At 28.6% G+C, this 15,552-nt stretch overlaps 1 long non-coding RNA gene across 6 annotated transcripts in view; it reads right to left on the bottom strand.

Annotated features, from left to right (window-relative positions):
- LOC106681146 (uncharacterized) overlaps nt 1-15,552 on the bottom strand; it is a 693,797-nt gene that overhangs the window by 593,796 nt on the left and 84,449 nt on the right. For 2 of the 6 annotated variants that reach the window (XR_010844426.1, XR_010844425.1), the window contains exon 1: nt 10,575-10,651. The exons of the other annotated variants lie outside the window; for them this stretch is intronic. This is a non-coding gene — a long non-coding RNA (uncharacterized lncRNA). Of the gene's footprint in view, nt 1-10,574; nt 10,652-15,552 lie in introns of those variants that run through there. 6 annotated transcript variants of the gene reach the window in all.

Raw genomic sequence — 15,552 nt, 5'->3', positions numbered from 1 at the left:
AAGATGGCCTCGAGATCTTCTCCTCTAGAAATGTTATTGGAGTTCTATCAGTGGGTAGATTCTCCACATGTTTTTATCATGTCACTATGTCACCTACAGCAAATTTACTTGTTGTATATATGTGTATACAGTTGTAAATAACAATAAATAAATTATTAAAAAAAAAAAAAATTACAAGTAATGAATGTGAAGTTATTGGAAGGAACTAAGTGTTATGTTTTGTAGAGACGTGGCTACCAGAAGATAATTTCGTACTCCCATCATGGTTACACGATTATACCTCATATAATAGTACTCTGTCCATTCTGCAAAAGTTATTTCAATTATAGTTTGTACAACATCCTCCTAAATGGTTCCACCTTTAAAGAAAATAGACAATACATCTTAAACCCACCTATATCCATATCTTAGGACATACAAAATATTGGAAATATACTGGACATTGATAATGAAGCCAAATTGAACAGAATATATATTTACATTGTAACAGTATGTAATAAGTTTAATTTTGCAGGTGACATATAAATTCCATTATATAAATAGTTTTCGAAGCCAATTAATATCTTCATTTATATCACGCGTTCGTTTATTTAAAAGAGTTCTTATTATTTTAAGTTAAATATAATGGAGTAATGAATATTACGTTAATAGTTGTGTATTATCCGGTCTGTTTTTTCTGTTTATTGTTTTGTTATAGAGAACTTGTTTTATCTATGTTTATTGTTTTTGTAATGGGCTCAGGTTTTGTTTTATAATTGTAATTATAATTTGTACAGGACTTTGTCTTTCACAAATAAAATCAAATATAATATAATCTATTTATATAAAAGTGAATAAATGACATAAATTAGTTAATTGTTCAAATATTATTAGAAGATCCAAAAAAAAAGTTCTGAATCACTAAATTATCAGGAAACAATCCACCCTCAACGTTTTACAAATTGAGGTATGATCAGGACTTGTAACACAATATTACATACCTACAGACAAAATGTATTTCACTCTAATAGTCTAAGATTATCATTTAATTTTAGGCAAGCACTCACGCTTTATGCCTATTGAGAATGTTACAACATATTTTAAAAGTTAAACAATAAAATTTAGGTCAGTATACTGATGAATAATATGGTGTCAACATAAAAGCTGAATTTTTGGAATGGACAATAAGTCAATTAGAGCTTCACATTAGAAAACTCTAACGAGAATTTTCTACACCATAGAAAAAACCTAAAAATAGAAGCCTTCTCTAACGAAAAAAAAAGAGACAATCATCAAATATTACTTCGAGAAGATAGCTTTAATTTTTTTTTTTTTTTTTAATTTGTTGCTTTACTCAATGTCAAAACAAATAACGTGTATTACAGAAGGCACCTAAGTATGTACTCCGACATTTCTACTGGGGTCTGGTTCCAAAAAAAAAAATCTTCAAATAAAATTTAAGGTTTATCTTTGAAGAAAACTAAAATCTATAAATTATAAAAATGTGTCCGGCGACCATCTCCGCAAAATATTTTGGTCATTTAAGAAGGTAGAGGGTAATTATAAAGTGCAACGATTTCATTATACGAATAGGAAAAAAATCAATATAATCCTAATAATTAAAATTGTTAAAGGAGTCTAGGTACCTGTATGTAAACTATTATAAATTTATTGTATAATTTGAGATTGGGATGAAAAATTGTAAAAAAAAAAAAACAACCTAATCTACTCATAGGAATTTAGGAGTGCGGTTGCTATCTCATAGAGCTTTTTCAAATAACTTTATTTAGTTCCTTTGTCTTCACGCTGAGAAGTGCTCACTTAAGTAGAAAAGACAGTATTGTTTCCGTGGATTGCTCCAAATCGCTTTTACGGTAAACTTCAAAGGTGATGGTAGGAAATGGAGTTTTTTCACATGCCTTTGTACTGTGGGATGTTATCATGAAGGAAAGATCATGAAGTCTTGAAAGAGTCTGGAAGAACATTTTACAACAGCTGTCTATGGCAACATTCTCGAGGTCCGGCCACAAAGACTTTACCGTCTGTCGTTGCTAAGGTTTATAAGAGCTAGCATAAAAGGGAAGAGGTTGGTTTGGAATGGTGTCTGTCCCGATTCCCATCAGTGCTAGCACTGCGACATTAACAGGAACAAGAGAGAGAGAAAGCATTGATTTTCTCAGCGCTTCTAGATGTAGCTATTGTTTAATACCCATCTCAAAAATACACCCTTTGCACAAAGAGTGTTTATTATAAATTAAATGACATTTTTATAATGTACTAAACTTGAAAAAATATTTCAGCTATAATTAGATCAAAAAGTACAATTAGTAAATATTAAATATTTACAAAAATAGAAATGTCGGCAACGAGTTCTTAATTAATAAATTGACATAAATCATATAAAATAAGACCTAATAAATAAATTGACATACTGCATATGACATATGATCCCTTCTCTTCACAACCTCACAACAGAAGATGCTTTTCCAATATTATAAAAGTCACAAAAATTGGTTGTAGAAACACTTGTACACAACAGTAATGTAGGAGAGGTACTGTACGAGGTGGAAAAAGGACAGCGACAACGATGTACGTACAATGATCTATAAAGTTGAAGAAACATAGGCATATAGTACAAATTTTGATAATTTGTCAAATTAATTTTGACTAGTAATTGTTTATCTATAATGGTTTATTTTTGAAAGAACATGAGCTGAACCTTTTGCATAAAATCCAAATTTGGAAGTAGGATAAATTTCTACTAGGATTTTAAGAAATACATAATAAAACACGTTGTAATTTATGGAATTTGTTATTTAATTTTCGAGTATTCAATTGTAGCGTTGAGACGGTTTTTGTGCATTACTCAAAATGTATTTTTGAAGCTAGTAATGAATTTTAAATAACAGAGTTTAATATAATTCTTATTTTATGTGTGAGTCTATATTTCATACCAAAAATATGAAGTACATAATAATATTTTTAATAACTGATCTCAGAATTTTAGTAGTATATTATAGCTCTAATTTTCATATTATTATGACAAAAAAATCAGGAGGAAAACAAGTATGTAATTCTTGGTTCTTTTGAACAGCAAGCTTTAATTTGATGCCTCGACGAAGCACATTTTGTTATCAATAGTAAATTACGTTAAATAATTACTACAACAAATTAGTTAGAGTCGCCTGGTTTCTTTTTGTTGTGCTACGACAATGAAAACCACAATAACCCTCATGTAATAGTAATTAAGTAGATCTTTAATGTTCTGGAACCGGTTTTAATTATATTCACATACCATTGTGTGACCGAAGCTTTTCTAACGAGGCCCTTATTTAGCAAACTACAATAGGACCACTATTCATTGTCATTAATATTTCACTTTTATTTCCTGTTTTCAGATAATTTTATTAGTATTTCCTACTATTTACATTGCTTTAATTGATCCTTTAAATATTAAATATTTTTGAAATCGTAACAAAAAATTATTATTATCGTAACAAAATCGTGAAACAACTGAAATTATTTTTTTTTAAGACAGTCAAAAATTTTGAAAATTCAAGAATTATAGGTTCCATTATAATAAAGAGATGGTAACAAATTCTTTGAAATTCGATACACCTAGGGGGAAATAAATAAATAAAATAACTTTTTTTTTAATTTAAAAACTTCTGAAAATATTAATTTATTTTTTCGTTATCTTCCAATTATTTATTTTCACCTGTAAATCTAGTTTACAATCAGCACATCAGCTGTACTCAGGCATGACACGAGGGAGACAGCATGCAGTGGTACATCCTCCTGACGCTAAGTAAATTATCTTTAACAGGAGGTCCCTCTTCCAATTAATTGATTGAACTATGGTGATAATAAAATGATTTCAAAGGGCGAAATAGAAAATCCCTCGCGCATGTGCCCACCAGTTGAAACAGACCGTTGTTCCCCTTTCTCGGATTCTATGACTTTCTTTCTTTCTTTCTTTGTTGAATTTTTTTTTTTTTTTTTTAATTTTTGCTTTTTTAACGACATATAATTCGTTTATTATACCACTATACTTATCTCCAAAAATGTGCTTTCAGCCTGAAAAAACATTTTTCCTTTTATCTTCTTAAGTTAAATATCAAATCCTTTCATAGTTTATATTTATCCATTTTTGGTGACTAGAAACATGTGAGATGAGTAATTTGTTCTAATATACAAAACTAAAGGTACTTACAAAAATTGTTTTTTTCGTACCCTCCTGTGAAAATAAAATAATAAGTAAGTGCGATAAAATATGAATATTGTAATGCTTCTTTTATTTATGGTATTTTAAGGGGTTTATTTAATGTTCACTGTATGTTGTGAGTCGAAGGCGCCAAGTGCGCGTTAATAATATGATGAGCGGTCTTACAAAAAAGTTTTGTAAAAATTTGTAATTTAAGCCCGTTTATTCTATTTCAATGAGAATAAAAGACCATCTTACTCTCTATGCACATCAATGAGTTTAGTCGATCAAAATCGTAAAGAGTCGTTTCCAGGATAATAGAAAAAATGTAAAAAAAAAACAAAAAAAAAATATTAAACTGTTCTCACGTTCCTTTCTAACAGACACACATTGTTACGATTTATAGCTTAAACACAAAAGGTTTTAAATGCATATATATTATTTTTAATTTAATTTTTTAGGAAAAATGATTAATGAGCAAAAAATAAAATTAAAATAAGCTAAATAATTTTATTTCCAATAAATATTTGTATTTCCTTGTTAGAGAGCGTATTAAAAAGGTTTATGTGAAATATAATAGGGAATAAGAGGAATTTGAATTAATAATATAAGGATCCATTTATAAAATATAAACATAAGAAAAATAAAGATAAATGTAAAGTATATTATAAAATAAAATAGACAGATGAAAAAAAATAGATTATAAAATAGGAATAAATAAACCTTGAGACCTTATCATCAATGAAAATTTGAAAAACGTTTTTCATTCATTTTGTTTTCCTAAGAAGAATGTTTAAGCATGAAGTTAATTGGCCTGAATAAGTATTCATTTGTTCTATTCCTATATTTTAAAATCCTGTCCTCCAATGGTTATCGTTCCGGACATCTTCCTATTTTATAAAATAACAGGAACTAAATTGAAATCACAATATTCGATTTATAGGTATTATTTTTTTCCTACCTCCTTTTCAGCCCCACTTTCTCTCTCCTTCCCCTCCCTTTGTACACACTCTCTTCCTCGCTTGCCCCTCCCCATCCTATTCCTTTGATAAAGACCATACATTTTCTGTCATAAAATAAAATTAAAATATTAAAACGGTACTCCAACTAGGAACATTCAAAATAATTGAAAAAAAAAATCGAATAACCAAGAAGTAAAAGTGGTTGAGACTAAAGCTGACAAACAGTCTCCCTTCTCAAATAGTGGGCAATATCTCCGGAAGACTGAAATGCATCAATAGCGGACGGAAACCCGTCTCGTGTGGTGAAAGGTCAGTTCAGACGAGACCATGAATGAGAATCACGCTTTGACTTTATTACCTAAAAGCTTATTCTTATAAGGACGTAATGTTTGTGGCAGATTCTAATACATATCACTAAATAAAGTAATTATCTATCTAGAGAAAACTCTAGATAAGGACGTAGACATTCAGTTTTCAAATAAAAAAAAAAAACCTTTATAGTAAGAAAGTAAAAATTACTGCTACTAATAATAATGGCAGATTACCGAGAAAATAAGCAGGTATTTTAACGAATTGTTCAAGAGAACTATTAACTATTAATTACACTTTACGCATATAATTCGACTTTGAGACGTTTAAACTCGTTTTTCTCTTGTTTTAACTTAACCATTGTGTCCACCATTCAAAAATCAACTAGAAAACGTTGTATATATACATAGTCCACTCGTTTTCCCTCTATAGTCTTCAAATATAATAAGTGATAATAATAAAATGTAAGACAAAGCTTTGAAATGCCTCTAATCATTTTAGGGAAAGTACATTAAAATAAAAAATTAATAACGGTTTTCCATCATCCTCTGAATCGGTGAAACGTTGAATTTCTATATCGGAGTCTTATTGAGGATGAGACCGATTTTTGATTGATGAGGTTTATTATAGAATCACAGAAATATAGCTAATTATTATTAGCATAGCGTGATTTACTATAACAGAATTTTTAACTTTTTAAATTATTAAACATAACAGCGTTTTATGTCATCATTCAATATAAATGTTTCACAATAGAGAAGGTGAAACACTACCTACTAATATTAATTATCTCTTGCCTTCCTTTTTTTAAATTTATACTCATATGTTTGTTGATGAAGATCGGACGAGAATATTATATATACATATATACACACACAGTTTTGTTCTCTTGTTCTTTCACAACAATGTAAAAAAAACTGTAATAAACAATTGAAAGTAATGTTTTAATTGTAATAGTTATTAATCTTAAATTATACTATGCACGTGTAGTTTTAAAATTAGTTGAAGAAATCATTTGTTCTAAAACACATGTTTTTCCATTGTAGGGCATGACTATACAAATAATAAAGTTGCACTACGTCTCCTAAATTTAGTTGTATCATTATTGTAACTAATCCTCACGACCCCCTACCGCCGCCCAATAAAAAAATATATATGCATTTTAAAATTTTATAAACTATTGATAAACGTATAAATTCAGCTTAAAAATTAGTATATAAATCAAATTCATACCGATTTAACAGGTGCGTCTCATATCGTATTTGTGTGACGTCAAACAAACGAATTAATAGTGTATATTTCCAAAAGCAGAAGAAAATCCAGATAAAAAAATTTAATAGAATAATTATACCAAAATGTTTAAATGACATTTTTGTATAAAACCTTTTATTATTCTAAAATAATAAATTTCCCCAAGATGTCTCTCATTGAATTCAGCTCAATAATCTTGGAAACGTGAATAATTTGTCCCGATTTTTTTATAACAAACTTTGAACATACCCACCTTTCATAATTTTTCATGAAAAAAATTCAAATCTTAAGTTTCCTTAAATTTGGAGCATAATATCAACTATATAAACAGAACAAAAGGCCGTCAGAAATACATAGAAAGACACTAATTAAATTTAATAGAAAATTAATTAAGTAAATTAAGTGATATAACTAATTATCATACTTATTTTATCTTGAGAAACACATGGAAGGATATATTTAAAGTACTCGCAAATAAGCGGCTTCTGACAAAAGACCGTAATAGAAGCAAATAGTGTGCTAGTTCGCTCAGCAAACTCCTTGTAGACATCATCTTATATTATGATACGAAATTCTTGTCTTAATTATGATTCTAACTTTATTTAACCACTTTATGATTTTTTTTTGGTTTGCACAAAGACACCATTATTACTATTATAGGTTGTTTTTATGCAAAATTATTATCCAAAATTTTATTATACATAAATTTCATAATTAGAAATTTGTCTTTAATATTTGTAATTGATATTTTCCTATTTGATATGGCCTTTCATTTCACCCGTTTTTTATTAAATATTAAGTAACGGCTAGCATATACCTTTTTTTTTCAACCTTTACCAATTGTTTGCATATTCATGTGTGACAGATCAGTGATCTTTGAATTCATTTTTTTAAGACAGAAACAATGTAATGATAAGTATCTCAGACTAATTCAATATTTAATATATTAACGTTTTGAAGTGTAAACTTCATACAAAATAAGAATCAGATCTGTGTAGTCTTAAGTCGGATTCAAATATTTCATTTAATACCTTCCTACAATCTGCATTGTTAAAGCTTCAACGCTCATTTAATATCATACACTGAATCCATCATATTTCTATTACCATCATATATAATAAAGATACTTTCCCATCCTCCCATTAGAAACTTCTAAAACAAAAATATCAGTTAGTGATCTTCTCAATCATATCCTAATATTCTTCCGGAAGTTTCTGGTATAGCATCTAAAATAAAACTGTTTCTGTTCACCGTTTCGCTTAAAAAAGTACATCCCCACACGCAATATTCATATTACTCCTACTTTTCTTCGTAATTTGTATTATTGTTGTTATTATTAGGTATTATTAATAATAAAAAAAACAATATACGTAATATTGAATATTCTCTTTAAAATGAGAAATAAACCATGTTTTGGATGAAAAGATTTCGTAATTAATAGGCAATATCTCTTTAAATTAAAATAAAATATATACTTATTGGTTCATAGATAGTATAATTTAATAAAAAGTTTCTTAATTTCTTTTTTAAGTGGGATGAGTTATTCGCCATCTCGTGGAACTTCCTCATTATTCTAAACGATCAAAATAAGTTTTGTCATTAACTCACAGATTATTTTGTTTTCCAATTTTCTAAGTTCGGTCCGAACTTCGCTCAAATAACAAAAAAAAATAATAAGTGTAAAAAAGGAAATTTTATATTTCTTCTGAGAATGTCTAGTTTTCACCTCTAATACCTCCACCTTCAATGAACTCTTGACTGCTACAGATGGTTCCTTCAGACGAGGTATCCAATTTATTTTCTCTCTTTTTTTTTTTTGTTTAATAAAGTACAAAATTTAGTAAACATGGCACGCAAAATAAACAAAATAAAATTCAATATTCTACCCCGAACCTAATTTTTTTTTAATAGACCATGAAATGAGAAAAAAAAATATTACGACATATAAAACTAATATCTATAAAACACGACACCGTTAAAATTTGTCGTCACTGTCTTTAATATACTATATTTTAAAATACGTGGACAAATTATTGATCATTTGATAGAATTGAAAATAAATATTAAAAAAAAAAACTTCTATGCAGAAAAGAAAAGAATAAGTGTAAATTTGTAGCTATTAAATATTTAAGCTTGTGAGAATTAGATTGTAAATGAATAGCTCACATAATAGTACAACCGAAATATAAAAACTGAATTAAAGCTGATCTAAAATATTATTCATTGAGATTAATAACATAAAAATGTTGACATAGGAACAATTAATAATTTTATGAACAAGATACTTAAAGTTTTATAACCACCGGTTATATAAAACCGTGCAGGTAATCAATTCAATGAAACACTTAAGAAATTTTACTGTCAATAAGAAAAGATTAAGTCTCATATAAAACATATTCATATAGTATTAAATTAAAACTGGTTATTTCGGTTTGAGTATTTCATATAATTTATTTTTTGTCATAATTACCGCACTAATTGCTATATGACCAGTTCAGGGGACTTTAAGTCAATGCCAATTTCCTTGGGAGATTCAGCCATCAGAAAAAAGGGACAAAGGATTTTCCTTAACGATAAATAAAAACAAAACAAAGATGGTATCAAAGAAACCGGTTGTGCCTAATTAATAGTCTCTCGTTTAATTTAAATAAAAAGCACAGACGTGTTTATAGAGGCATCGCCACAAGAGATATGAAAAAAATAATCTGAATTTTTTCTTTTATATTTTTTTCATTTCAACCCCGGAGGGATTTTTTTATCCTACGCTGAACAATCTTTTTGCATTAAAAAAAGGAGATTTTTAATTCATGATGTTTTATAACTATTTAAAAAAAAATATATATTTTCAAATAAGAATATGTAAAATAAATGTGATCATCATACCTGCTGTACGATGCAAAGTATTTTTTTTTTTTTAAGATTAAAAACTGATTAATAGGGAAGGCGTACATAAAATTCAAAATTAAAAAATAACTAACTTAGTGTTATTAAATGTTAAATAGTTTTCATAGTATAATTAACGGTAATAATCGCTTAGGTAATTACAATGTTTGAATTTAATTAAGGTTAACTCTTGTGATTGCTGTGCAAAGGGACTTGAAACCAAAAGCACGGTTTTAAGGAAAATGGAATTAGTACATTTGGAGTTTTTTATACGCTTATTTACTACAGTATAAACAAATTATTTTTAACCAGTTTGTTTAAATACTATGTGAACTAACTCTCTATGACAGTTAAAGATACACTGTTGACAGGTGCGTTTGAATTGTTAAGATTAAAAAAAAAAATTGGTAATTCATTTTCTTAAAATGGTAAACCGTACGTTAAATGTTAAAAAGTTGTCATCGTATAATTAACGCTAATAATCGCTTAGGTAGTTACAATGATTGAATTTAATTAAGGTTAAATCAGTGATTGCTGTGCAAAGGGACTCATAAACAAAAACACGATTTTAAGAAAAATGGAATTAATACTTTCGAGGTTTCTTATACACTTGTTTACTATAATTTAAACAAATTATTTTTAACCAGTTTGTTTAAAGACTATGTGAACTAACTCTCTATAACAGTTAAAGGTACACTGTTGACAGGTGTTGACAGTGCATTTGAATACTTAAGATTTTTAAAAAAATTGATAATTCATTTACTTTAAATGGTAAACCTGCGTCATCGTTTAAAATATAATGGGGTATTCATGATACGATTTGGTTTCGTAGAAAATATTGTTGTTCAAAACACAATATGAATGAACAGTTAAATATCGTATCATTAAGGTTATTGAACATTTATCATTTTTAATATTTATTTTCATTCAATAAATTATATTCACAAATTAATATTAAATGTATATAGGTAATTAAAAATACTTACATATACGATATCCAGAATGATAGGCGAATATGAAGAAAGACGGAGTTGCTCCGTAACGACCGACCACACTGCCCTAGCCAGACTGAGGGTTGAGCGGGTTGCCTAACCGGCTAGCGGCAGGCGCATGCTCCAAAGCACCCGCGCGCGCCGTCTATTCAGAAACGTACCTGCGGCTATGGCGGCAGCCGGTCCTTCTGTCGGTCACATCTGCTGTCTGGGGATACTCAACTTTTTTTATCGGTAGTTGGCATACCGTCCAGCCGAGATTTTTTTTTTTTTTTTAATTCCGCAACCTGGTCGTGTTTATTTTGACTGCACCCGAATGATAAAAACTTTGGCCTTTCATCAAATAATTATTTATTTTAATTATGTTTACTGTCCATCCATCAATACATTATAATAGGCATGGTGATGCGAAAAAGCATAAATCTGTTTTTGCCATTTTTTTATTTTTTTATCAGTTTAACGTCCTCTTTCAACCAAACGTGCTAAATCAAATCTAATTTTATACTACAAGTTAGGGATGAAATAAGAATCAAATTTAAGTAAATACCTAAATAACAAAGAATGCACAATATTTTACCAAAAGTAAATTTTTCTTTAAATCAACAAAGTTTTGGCTATATAGCCATCATCAAGCACATTACAAAATGGACTCGGTTTAATTTAATTACTCGCTATGAGTTCATATTAGAAACGCTGTTGTTTCAAATAAAAATGTACATTTAGTGAAAAAGTTTGTTAAATTAAATTTAACTCACTATATATTTTATCATTGGTAATTCATTCATTTTAAAAATCTGTCACGTATAGAGATAATTCAAAATAGCCACTTGGATTACCTAATGGGCCTAAGGAGGAATAATCGATTTTCAATAAAAAAAAAAAAATTGAATATTTTTTTTTATAATATGAAAAATACATAAAATTCTTGGAAGAGTACACAACACATAAAACTACCTAAAATCTGTGAAAACTGCATAACATTCATTCTTATTTTTTCCTATTTTTTGTCATATATTGATTGATAATGAGGTGTAGATAGTTGACTGTAGGGCAATAATTGGAGAAGATTGTCGGGAAGAGGGAGGGGGGCTAAAGGAAGAAAGACTGACCACACCCCCAGACCATCTTCTCTAATTAATTAATTGTTTGATATTTATCTTTAAAATAATAAAAATTGAACTTCTTGTTATGTGATTTGTTTTTTTTATTTCCCTGGTACAATCAGATAAATCCAATTTATTATTATTATTTTTTTTTTTTATAATCTTGCGTTTGGTATAGCTTAAACATATTCTACAAACCCATTTCTAATATAGGATAAAAATTACCAATAATAAATAATTCTTTCAGAAAAACAATCACCTTAATACTTACATTTATGAGTTGCCTGAACAAATTTCGAATTTTTATCAATCAAATCAAGAGAGGGTTGCTGGATAACACGTTGAACAAGCTTTAGTAAGTAAATCTTAAGTCAAAAATTGCAGTAACATTTCTCTAGAAACAAGTGATCTATCAGGTTCGATGTTTTTTTAGAAAAGAAAAGTTGATAAAAGAATCCCTGAGGCAAGTTAGCCGAGGCATCGAATTTCTCCAGCAGAAGTACCTTTGCGATATCCCGAAGTTGGAAGGGACACTTCACTAGCATCAGGTCAATTGGGCTCGCTCTAAAATTGAGAGTAAAACTTCCACCTTCCTTGTATTCTACTTATTATTAGATTATTCAGAGTATTTTTAGCATGAACTAAGCCCTTTGAACTCTTTGGGAGGTTATAATTAGTAATATCAAGTGTAAATGCATTCAACTTCTTCTTATTTATTTATTTATTTTTAATACAAATTACATACCAGTATTTACATTATCTTGAATGTTGATTTGTCTAAAATTTCGGAATCATTAGACAAACAGGCAATTATGCAAGAGTGGTTGTAAGCAAGTTTGAATCTGAGTAACTCTTCCTCCTTCCACTCATGTCAATATTTGAGTAAGTTTGTATGCAGATTTAAGTAAGGGCCGTTTCTGCTTAACCTCCAGAATGTATACGAATAAATCCCTATTAGATTTTCCATGACCGTTCTATTTGTCAGTGATCTACCCATAAGATTGAGTTTGGATAAATCATCACTGAGTCAACTATAAAAAGGGCAGGCTATTTTATCAAACAGATGCCATAGTAACCTTTCATCAAGTTACTTGGGGAAGACTCCTAAAGATGGTTGTTTTAATCTCTCTCTCTCTCTCTCTCTCTCTCTCTCTCTCTCTCTCTCTCTCTCTCTCTCTCAGCATAATATATATTTATTTGTAATTTAATTTATAATTTATTACCTATACCCTCCCCACCTAATATTTAAGTCATCGTTAAGGAAATCTGATTAATTTAAGTTTAATTATTTATACCTTAATTGTTAAAATTAATTAAACTTTACTTTACTAATTTTCTATAAAAATAACTTAAATATAGACTCAGAGAGGAGGCTCTATTACCTAGATAATCTTGGTATTTCCAAGGCAACCCATGTAATAATAGCCTATAACTGTTAAGTAGCCTCTGATGGTTCTTAATATTGTTTATTACGTTTAGGGTCCTTTCTTAAATTTAATTTTACTCCCTAACCACCAATGGGTGGTTCCTTCCCAAGATTTTCAAGTGTATATGAAACATACTACATATTTACCTATTGTATTATTTTGTACAGTTGTAAATTACAATAAATAAATAATTAAAAAAAAAATGTTTACTCCCACTAAGGGAGAATGGGCGAGTGAGATAGAAATATGATGGTATTACCCACGCCTCTTAACCCAAGTAGAGATGATTCCATGGATGTGCTGTGATATAACAAATCAGAGATAACGTTTTATGTTCCCACTCATTCAGTAGTGTCAATTCAATTCAGTACAATCATTTTAATTGAATGATATCCCCTAGGTTTCGCTTCAATATCTATAATCTAAAGCTAATATTTTCAATACGTGATTTCCTCGTTGATACTATGATTTTCTATATTCTAACAGTAGCTAGTGTGCATTAAAAATATCATTATTTCTAATGGTGTTATATTTTATCAGTATTTGATCATGGTTTCGTGACAATAAGTAACCTTTAATTACACCAGACCTTCCGCAATACACATTAATACCCAATGAATACAATTACTTCGCTGTTCACACTTTGGTAATCAGATTCCTTTAAAACCAATTGATTATCGTTTAATTCATTTTAATCATTTCATGAATAGGTTGGTTACCTCGAGATAACTCATCCCCTTCTCTCGCGTATTTTTTTTTTTAAATACTTTTTTATTTATTGATAGATATTACAATCTACCACACAGTTGTGGACAATATGTAATAGTGATGAATGATCTCATACATACTAAAATAAAATAAAATAAATTAAATAAATGAATAAAATATAAAATATTTACAAACAGAAGAATAAACAAAATGAACATAATCAAACTATCTGTATAAAAAATAAATAAATAAAATAATATAGTCTCTAGTCACACCTGTCGCGTAAATTAATGTTTTAACTAGGGTTTACTTATGCAATTTGACATTTATTATCATTTATTTGACATTTAAAGTTATTTAATAAAATAAAACAATAGCATATTATTGAAGAAAACTCCTTTGTTAATTAATTTGTATGTATATTCAGTTATCAATTTTTATTTATATTTTAGTTTTTACCTGAAATATGAAAATTGCTGCAATAATTGATATGATTAATTGACAATTGATAATTAATGCACGATTTATATTTTTTCATAAGTAGTGGTTGTCACATAAACAAGAAATCCACGTCATTCATAATGAGCTTAAAGGAAATGTTATATCCATTTCAAGACAACAGAACGGAAACAAATTAAGTTTTTTCTTTTTAATTATTAAAAGAAGTATTAATCTCATTCTAACAAAAACTAAATCCAAATCGAATTATTTCGTGATACATAATTTAGTATAATATATTGTATTCACAAAAAATTTTATTCAGAAAATATTTATTGAAATCCAGGTAATTTTCTAGCTCAAAAGAAATTTCTGAGGACACTGTTTTATCCTAACTTTTTTATCAAGGATCTGGGAATCACTCCTGATTCATTTCTTGTCCCTCTTAAACGATCTTTACAAATACAGCTTAACAACCATTAGGGAATTTTTTCGGCAATTTCAGCCTACCTATTCTTTATAAGTATCTGCCTGTATTAGATAGTCTTGGTAATAAGATAGTCTTCAGAATAACTCAGATTACTTATTTTTTTAATGAATCATTTATAAATTCATGAAGCATTTAGGATCAACTCTTACCAGTAATTTCCCTATCTTTATATAAACTTGTATTTGCTTACTAATAACAAATAAAAATAAAAGGACAACAACTAAATAGTAACGATTAATACGAATGAATTTTTAAAACATCAGTGAATAAATATAGTAAATACATAAGATAAAACAGAACTCAACTGAGAGGCTTCTGGAATAATACTTAATCTGTACATTAGTTTGTGTCATTTCACCGGCGTTAAATTTGGTTTGTACATCCCAGTTTCGTATAGGTAATGAATACATGACCAAGTACGTCTGATTAAGTTACCTAAGCAAATTAATAAAAATATTATAAATAACAACTATGACAGAAAACGTTTTCAGTTTGAAGGTCGAAGTTTGGCCATTTCAGGAGAATGGTCTCTGTACTGAATAATAATTCATCAGTAGTGAAAGTATTCCTCTACCATTCCGTAGCGTTCGGTTTGCCCAACACCGGTACGCCTGTCTGTCAGTTTAAATTAGTGTAAAGAAGTTTTAGGAAATTTATCAAACAAAGTTAGGTATAAACCTCGTTCAATCCTACTCCTAAATTTCATCATATTTTATTATTAGAACTGAAGTAGCTAGAGATTACCAACGATGCTATAAAAAATAAAAATAGGTAAAAAAACTTTTTAAGTTAAACGGTTTTATGTT

This window comes from Halyomorpha halys, unplaced genomic scaffold (genome assembly GCF_000696795.3).
Source record: "Halyomorpha halys isolate HHAL.00 unplaced genomic scaffold, Hhal_1.1 Scaffold312.1, whole genome shotgun sequence".
NCBI lineage: Eukaryota > Metazoa > Arthropoda > Insecta > Hemiptera > Pentatomidae > Halyomorpha > Halyomorpha halys.
This window is presented reverse-complemented; position numbering and strand designations above follow the sequence as displayed.